The following is an 8676-nucleotide window of genomic DNA, read 5'->3' as shown; positions in this document are numbered from 1 at the left end:
TCAAATCTTCCCTGCGTATAGTTCTTCTGCGTTTTTTCACCCACGCCAACACATCCTTATTGCGTCGCTGATGTTGTTGTTGTTAAGTGCCGTCGAGTCGGTTCCGACCCATAGCGACCCTGTACAGGGTTTCCGAGGGTGTAAATCTTTACGGGAGTAGAAAGCCTCATCTTTCTCCCACAGAGCGGCTGGTAGTTTCGAACCGCTGACCTTAAGGTTTGCAGCCCGATTCGTAACCACTACACTACCAGAGCTCCTTCTGAATGCCAATATCAAAGCTTCGCTGATGGGTATCCACGCTTTCTTTGTAGAGGTTGGTGACGGCGGTGGCTGCATTTTGGAAGGGAACCCAGAGAGAAAGTCCTGGCTGCTGACACACTCGGTCTTTGTAGAGCTGGGCCACGGCAGTGGCCGAGTTCTGGAAAAGGTGCCACGGACTTCACTCTTCTTGGATCAGCTATCAACACTCATGGAAACAGCAGTCAAGAAATCAAAGGACATATTACATTAGGCAAATCAGCTGCATAAGACCTTTTTAAAGTGTTGAAGAGCAAAGATGTCAGCTTTAGGACTAAGGTGTGCCTGACCCAAGCCATGGTATTTTCAATAGCTTCATAGGCATGCGAAAGCTGGACAGTAAATAGGAAGACCATAGAAGAATTGATGCTTTTGAGTTATGGTTTTGGAGGGGAATATTGAATGTGCTATGGGCTTCCAAAAAAACAAACAGATCTGTCTTGGAAGAAGTATAGCTAGAGTGCTCCTTGGAGGCCAAGATGGCCAAACTTCATCTCTCAACTTCGGACATATTGTCAGGAGGGACCAGTCACTGGAGAAGATATCATGTTTGGTAAGGTGGAGGGTCAGAGAAAAAGAGGAAGACCCCCAGTGAGATGGATTGGCAATATGGTAGCATTAATGGGCTCAAGTGTGGCAACAATTGGGAGGTTGGCCCAGGACTGGGCAGTGTTTCGCTCTGTTGTGCATAGGATCGCTATGAGTTGGTACCAACTTGATGTTACCTAACAACAATAACAATCTTACCTCACTTAGAGATCATTCTATTTCACTTAATTAGGTCATAAGTGGACATGATTATTGAAAGGTATTAGAAACCTTCAGCTCATCAGTAGGATTTAAATTGCACATTCATTCATTCACTGATTCAGTCAGTGTGCAGTTCTCATTGAAAGTATGTTGAGAAACAGAATTAGGACTTGGGGATATATTTGTGCAAAGAGGCAACTATTGCTTTGACCTTTTATAAGGGTGAGGACTATGTTAGCCAGAAAGCTTTCTTGTGAAGCCAGCATTTCCACCTTGATTGGTATTATGGATCAGAATGGAAGGAATGTGCCTTCTTGCTATCGCAGCTGTACGTGTACACATCTTTTATTGTAATGGTCAGTTGGTATTGAGGATCCACAGCTTTAACAGTGGCATTCTGGTGCTCCCCTCCTTTTGTGATCTACTGACTTTGGGGTAAGTGTGAGTGTACTCAGAACCTCTACTCTCATGCTGCCCTTTCATCTGCTGTGCTCCCCTTGCCTTTGTCTACTGCCTCCAAGCCCAGCCACCAAGGGGGTTGGGAGCCATGGACCCCAGACATTGTTAGACTGGGTATGTCTGTGACTTCTGGCTCCTTCTTGGTTCATACACAGATTTACTCTTACAACTTGTTCTTGTGAGAAGTAAATGGCTAGAGGGGAGAAGGGACCAGAAAGATATCCTGTTCTTCTGCTTTGCTTCCTATCCTTGCCATTGGTTTAAAAACAAATGATCAGACCTTCATAAAGGATTATGTGCTGGCTGCAGGGTCTTGGTGAGAACTGTGAGAAAATGTTGTGCAGGGTGAGACTGTGTAGGGATGACTTTCTGAAGGAGAGGGAAATACCAGAAGGTTTTGATGATGTACCAGACCTCTGTGGGCAGTGTATGGGCAAATCATCTAGATGGACATATGGATGAATTGCAGTGGACAGATTCAGAGTCTTAGGAACACAGAATACTTTAGGTATGCTATAGGTCAGCTTTTTACAACTTTCAGCAAATTTCAATGTTTTAATGTTTAAGAAAATATATTTTGGCTGTCAAGACAACCCCAAATAGAGTCTTAGTGGAGCTAGCAAACCGAATGGTTGTGTGATCACGTCTTGGAGACTGGTAGTTCTTACAGCATGGCTGACCAACTGACTGAAGAGCAGATTACAGAATTCAAAGAAGTTTGTTCACTATTTGACAAGAATGGTGATGAACCTATAACAACAAAGGAATTGGGAAGTGTAATGAGGTCTCTTGGGCAGAATCCCATAGAAGCAGAATTACAGGACATGATTAATAAGTTACAAGCTGATCGTAATGGCACAATTGACTTCCCAGAATTTCTGACGATGATGGCAAGAAAAATGAACTACTCAGACAGAGAAGATGAAATTAGAGAAGCATTCCGTGGGTTTGATAAGGATGACAATGGCTAGATTAGTGCAACAGAACTTCGTCATGTGATGACAAACCTTGGAGAGAAGTCAACAAACGAAGAGACTGATGACCGGGGAAGCAGATATTGATGGTGATGGTCAAGTAAACTATGAAGAGATTGTACAATGACGACAGCAAAGTGAAGACATGGTACAGATGTGCTAAATTTCTTGTACAAAATTGTTTATTTGCCTTTTCTTTGTTTGTAACTTATCTGTTAAAGATTTATTCTTATTGTCAAAAGAATATGCATGTAAAATAATTAGGGATTCATTCCTCCATGTTTTCTTCCTTTATCCTACTGACATTGTCCTGAAACCTTATTTTAGAAAATTGATCAAGTAATATGTTGCTTGTGGCTTACTCTGGATAGATCTAAGTCTTTCTGCACATTTCAAATGAGATGGAGTTGTTTAGATGAGGGAACATCTGAGTGGTGCCTTTTGTTAAGTAGTTTTCTTTAGGAACTGTCAGGATGCTGTTGTTGAATGTGGAGTTGTAACTTAACATGGACTATGGACAGTTAACAATATGTATTTAAAGTTGCACTATTGTAAAATGGGTTTAGTGTCCAGGTACTCATACACAATTTTTGTGTCCTGCTGGTCCTGTACCAGAAACATTTCTTTTATTGTTACTTGCTTTTAAAATTTGTTTAGCCACTTAAAGATAATCTACTTATAGCACAATTTGCCTCAAATCCATTCCAAGTTGTATATTTGTTGTCCCCCCTGCAAAAAAAAATGTACAATTTACCCAAACAAAAAGCAACCCCAACTGGAACAAAACCATCTTTGAGCAGGTGAGGGTGGAAGGTCAGAACGGCAAGATAAGCATAGGCTAGGCCAGAGGTTTACAAATTTCTTCTTACTAAGCCACATAGAAGGAGCTCTGGTAGCGTAGTGGTTACAAATCGGGCTGAGAACCTTAAAGTCCGCAGTTTGAAACTACTAGCTGTTCCATGGGAGAAAGATGAGGCTTTCTGCTCCCGTAAAGATTTACAGCCTCAGGAACTCTGTACAGGGTCGCTATGAGTCGGAACCAACTCCACGGCACATAACCACCACCAGGCCACATAGAGATAGTTCAGTTTTTGCAGGCCAGAAAGTAAAATCAAAGGTACTATGTGAATACTTATACTTGAAGATGAAAAAACATTCTTAACTTACAGAGTATAGAAAAACAAATGGCAATCTGGATTTGGTCTACAGGCAGTATTTTGCTCTGACTCTGGTCTAGGTCACTGAGTAACTGTGTGGACCCAAAGAGGACTTGGTAGGTGGTTTTTGGGAGTCTGATATGAATGACAGTTTACTTCCTACTAGGAAGATCCCTTTAGGATGAACAGCTGGAGCCTGATTTATGTGTCTTCCTGGTTTTGGGGAGAGTTTTTGTTATTGTGGTTGGATTTGTTGTAGGATTTTTGGGATGGGGATAGAGATTAGTTGTTATGGTTTGGTGTTTGGATTTAAGGTTGGGGTACAGCAAAATAATATTAGGCCATTTATCTGAGATGTCCCCTGAAACCATGACTGTAAACATCCAAACCAAGAAAAGAGATCCTATGAGGTGTTCGCTAACAGCACCAGCAGTGGCTCTTTGCCAATTGATTCATTTGCAGATGTATAGTTTAATAATACCAGTTACATAATTGGCTGTGCAACCATAACCCTTGATCAGTGCCAAATTTCCCATCACCGTAACAGCAACAGAAACAGTACCATAAGCAATATAGAGCACATTTCCCCTCCCCCTAACTCCTGTTAATCACTAATAGACTTTGGTCTCTATTATGGATTAAGTTGTATCCTCCCCTCCCCCCGCTAAATGTATTGTGAGTCCTCTCCTATATGTCTGTGATTATAATCTCCTTTGGAAATGTGGTGTCTTTGTGTATAGGGTGTGTCTTAAATAACTTCATATATCATACTTTTATATATAAAAAAGATTAAACAAGCAGTTAGAATAAGCAGCAATGGGGAAGAGAGATGCGAAATCATATGAAGATTGCCCAGGAACAAAAGCTCAGACTAGATAGGGACCTTCATCTAGAGTTAACACCTTAATTTCAGATTTCTAGCCTCCTAAACTGTGAGAAAATAAATTTCTGCTAAAGGAATCCACTTGTGATACTTCCTGTATAGGGTTTCCAAGGAGCAGCTGATAAACTTGCAGTCTGGAGCATTAACCCACAGCGCCACATCAGGACTCCTCTGTTGTATTGTTGTTGTTGTTGTTGTTAAGTGCCGTGGAGTCGGTTCCGACTCATAGCGACCCTGCACAGGGTTTCCGAGGCTGTAAATCTTTACGGGAGCAGAATGCCTCATCTTTCTCCCGCGGAACCGCTGGTAGTTTCAAACTGCTGACCTTGCGGTTCACAGCCCGATTCGTAACCACTACGCTACCAGAGCTCCTCCTCTGTTGTATTAGCATTAGATAAGGATTACTTATTTAAAAAGATGAGAATAGGAAAATGTAGAGAGATTACCTTCATTATCTAATGCTAATACAACAGAGGCATTAGATAATGAAGGTAATCTCTCTACATTTTCCTATTCTCATCTTTTTAAATAAGTAAGTCCTGGTGGGACACTGTGGGTTAATGCGCTGGACTGCAAAGTCGGTTTGAACTACAGTCAGTGGTTCAAGTTCATCAGCTGCTCCTTGGAAACCCTATACAGGGTCACTATTGGTTGGAACCTACTCGACAGCACTTAACAACAACAAGATGACTTCATTTTTACTTGTTGTATTGAGATTTCATTTCTTTTTCTGGCTGAGCATTTTATCATTTTATCAGCATCTTTTCCCACTTTCTATTACTCAGATCCACCAGGAAAAGTTTTTTGGTGGGAGTTACAAAGACTAAGGCTAGAAGAGACATGATAAACAACTCACTGCACTTCCTTTGCAGCAGGCGAATTAAGCCAAGACTGAAGCTGGGGAGCTGACCCTGCCAGACAGCTGGGACAAGGACCTGTACCCCACCCTCTCCTCAGACCTCGCTGCCCAACCCCATCACCTACGTGTCCAAGGCCTCCGACCTCCTTGTGGACTGGACCATGACCATTGTGAGAGATTTCATTGAGCAGCAACACACCAAGAACCGATTCTACTACTACCACCGCCAGTTCCACCGCGTGCGGGACATCACTGAGTGGCAAGAGAAGGATGTGCTGTGCATGTTTGTGGTGGAGATGCAATGGCAGAGGGACTTCACAATTGACCAGGAAATCGTCAACATCATCCAGGAGAGGATGAAGGCCTGTCAGCAGAGGGAGGGCGAGAGCTACAGACAGAACTGTGCCCCAGAGTTGGAGCAGTTCATGCAAGTGTCCAAGGCCTTCCAGGACCGCTACCATGACCTGGGGGCCCATTACTCCATCAGGAAGTGCCTGGCGAAGCAGAAGCAGAGGATGCTGGTCGAGAAGAAAGCTGCAAATGAGGCAGCGACTGCCTGATCATCGTCCCCTTCTTCCTGTAACTATTGTCCTGAATTAATTAAAGTCACTTCTGACTCCTGGCAAAAAACAACAACAACAACCACTGCACCACAGGTAGAAACAACCTGTTTTATTTTCCTGATGCTGCTATAACAAATACCACAAGTGAATGGATTTAACAACCAGAAATGTGTTCTTTCACAGTTTAGGAGGCTAAAAGTCCAAGTTCAGATTGCCAGATCTAGGGAAAGGATTTCTTTTTGCTGACTCTAGGGAAAGGTCCTTGTTTCCTCTCAGCAGCTGTAGGATCACTATTCCTTGAAGATCTCTATACATCTTGGCATCAATCTTCCCATGGATCTAGGAGCTTCACAGTTCAGGGACCCCAACTCCAAAGGATGCACTCCACTCAAATAAACAAAATATGGTACACATGTACAATGGATTATTTCTCAGTCAGAAAAAGAAATGAAGTCTCAATAATGCTGCACCATAGATTAACCTTGAAAAAATCATGCTAAGTGAAGTAAATCAATGCAATGTGGCAATTATATGATGATCTCCTATGCTGTGATCTGATATCATAAACCAATGAGAGAATTAAGGGTGTGATGCAACACCCTTACACCTGTCACAGCCCTAATCCAATGTAAAGGGAATTTCCCTGGGGTGGGGTCTGCAACACCTTTTACTTACAAAAGGAGAAGTAAACAGAAGTTAGAGGCACCTACTACTAAATTCAAGGAACACTTTGATTTTCTAAGTATATCTTCTATAAGGAAGATCGTAGAATTGATGCCTTTGAATTGTGGTGTTGGAGGAGAATACTAAAAGTGCCATGGACTGTCAAAAGAACCAATAGATCTGTTTTGGAAGAAGTACAGCCAGAGTACTCCTTGGAGGCCAAGATGGCTAAACTTCGTCTCTCATACTTTGGACATACTGTCAGGAGAGAGCAGTCACTGGAGAAGGATATCATGCTTGGTAAAATGGAGGGTTGGAGAAAAAGAGGAAGACCCCCAACGAGATGGATTGGCCAGGTGGCATCATTGATGGACTCAAGTGTGGCATCGGTAGTGAGGTTGGCCCAGGATCGGACATTGTTTCATTCTGCTGTGCATGGGGTCGCTATGAGTCAGTTCCAACTTAATGGCACCTGACAACAACTACTACTACCAAGAAAGAAGAACTAGGAGTGGAGTGCATTTCTTTTCTGAGTTGCTCCTCCTCCAACATTAACTTACTACTACTCTCTAAGGTTCCTAGGGAATCTTTAGAGATGCTGTTCATTCTGATCCCTTATGTTGTTATTAGGTGCCATTGAGTGGGCTCTGAATCCCACAATGTCAATCCATCTTGTTGAGGGTCTTCCTCTTTTTCACTAACCCTCTACCAAGCATGATGTCCTTTTCTAGGAACTAGTCCCTCCTGACAACATACCCAAAGTCCATGAAATGATTTTCACCATCCTCACTTCTAAGGAGTATTCTATCTGTGCTTCTTCCAAGACAGATTTTTGTTGTTGTTGTTCTTTGGCAGTGTGTGATTCTTTCAATCTCAGGGCAATAGTTTCAGGGGTTCATCTAACTTCAGTGGTTCCAGAAAATCTAAAATTCCATAAGAATTTAAAATTCTGCACTGCATTTTTCCCACTCTTTGATCAGGATTCTTTTATCGGTCAAGACATTCCGTAAAGGTACCTGGGTGCCATCCAGTTCTTCTGGTCTCACGTTAAAGAGGCAATTATTCATAGAGTCAGTTAGCCTTGCATTGCATTTCCTCTTTCTGTTTTGACTCTTCTTCCTCTTTTCCTCTAGGCCTGTTGCCACAAGCTTTTAAGACCCCAGACACTATGCAATAAGCTAGAAGATAGAGCAGAAGCACTAAACAGATTAGAAGGAATTAACTGGGAGTTCATTGTGGTTTTAATTTGCATCTCACTACAAATCATTTAGAATTATATCATGTTGGGTAAGGTGTAGGGTCAGAGAAAAAGACAAAGACCCTCCACAAGATGGATTGGCAATATGGCAGCATCAATGGGCTTAAGTGTGGCAACAATTGTGAGGTTGGCCCAGGACTAGGCAGTGGTTTCGTTCTGTTGTACTTAGGGTCACTATGAATTGATACTGACTTGATGGCACCTAACAACAACAAATCATTGTATGTATGTCTTTCACATCCTTGGCTAAATTTACAATTAACTATTTTATTCTCATCTATGTTATCATTAATGGAATTTTTGCTTAATTTTTATTTCCAGTTTCTCATTACTAATATGTGAAGACACAATGGACATTTGTTTGTTGGCCTTTGTACCATACAACTTTGCTAAATTCCTCTCTTAGCTCTAGAATCCTTCTTGTGGATTGTTTAGGGGTTTCTGCATATAAGATCATGTCATATGTGAAAAGAGATAATTTTATTTCTTCTTTTCCAATCTTCATACCTTTTATTTCTTTTTCTTGTCCTATTGCTCTGGCTAGAACTTGCAACACAGTAGTGAATAGCAGTGGTGAGAGTAGGCACCCTTGTCTTGTTCCTAATTTCAAAGAGAAAGCTTTCCATCTTTCTCCCTTAAGTATAATGTCATCATTTAGTTTTTCACAAATACCTGTAGTCATTTTTTTAATCTTGTTGAGGGTTTTTATGGTGGGATAAATGGTGGGATTTTATCAAATACCTTTTCTGCTAAAAATAGACATGATCATATGGCTCTTTGCCTTTGTTCTGTTAATGTGGTACATTGGATTCA

The 8676-nt window shown here is 41.7% G+C and overlaps 1 pseudogene; it reads left to right on the top strand.

Annotated features, from left to right (window-relative positions):
• Positions 1 to 286: 286 nt before the first annotated feature.
• LOC102811843 lies at positions 287 to 5939 on the top strand (annotated as a pseudogene).
• Positions 5940 to 8676: the final 2737 nt, after the last annotated feature.

This window comes from Chrysochloris asiatica, unplaced genomic scaffold (genome assembly GCF_000296735.1).
Source record: "Chrysochloris asiatica unplaced genomic scaffold, ChrAsi1.0 scaffold00273, whole genome shotgun sequence".
Taxonomy (NCBI): domain Eukaryota; kingdom Metazoa; phylum Chordata; class Mammalia; order Afrosoricida; family Chrysochloridae; genus Chrysochloris; species Chrysochloris asiatica.
This window is presented reverse-complemented; position numbering and strand designations above follow the sequence as displayed.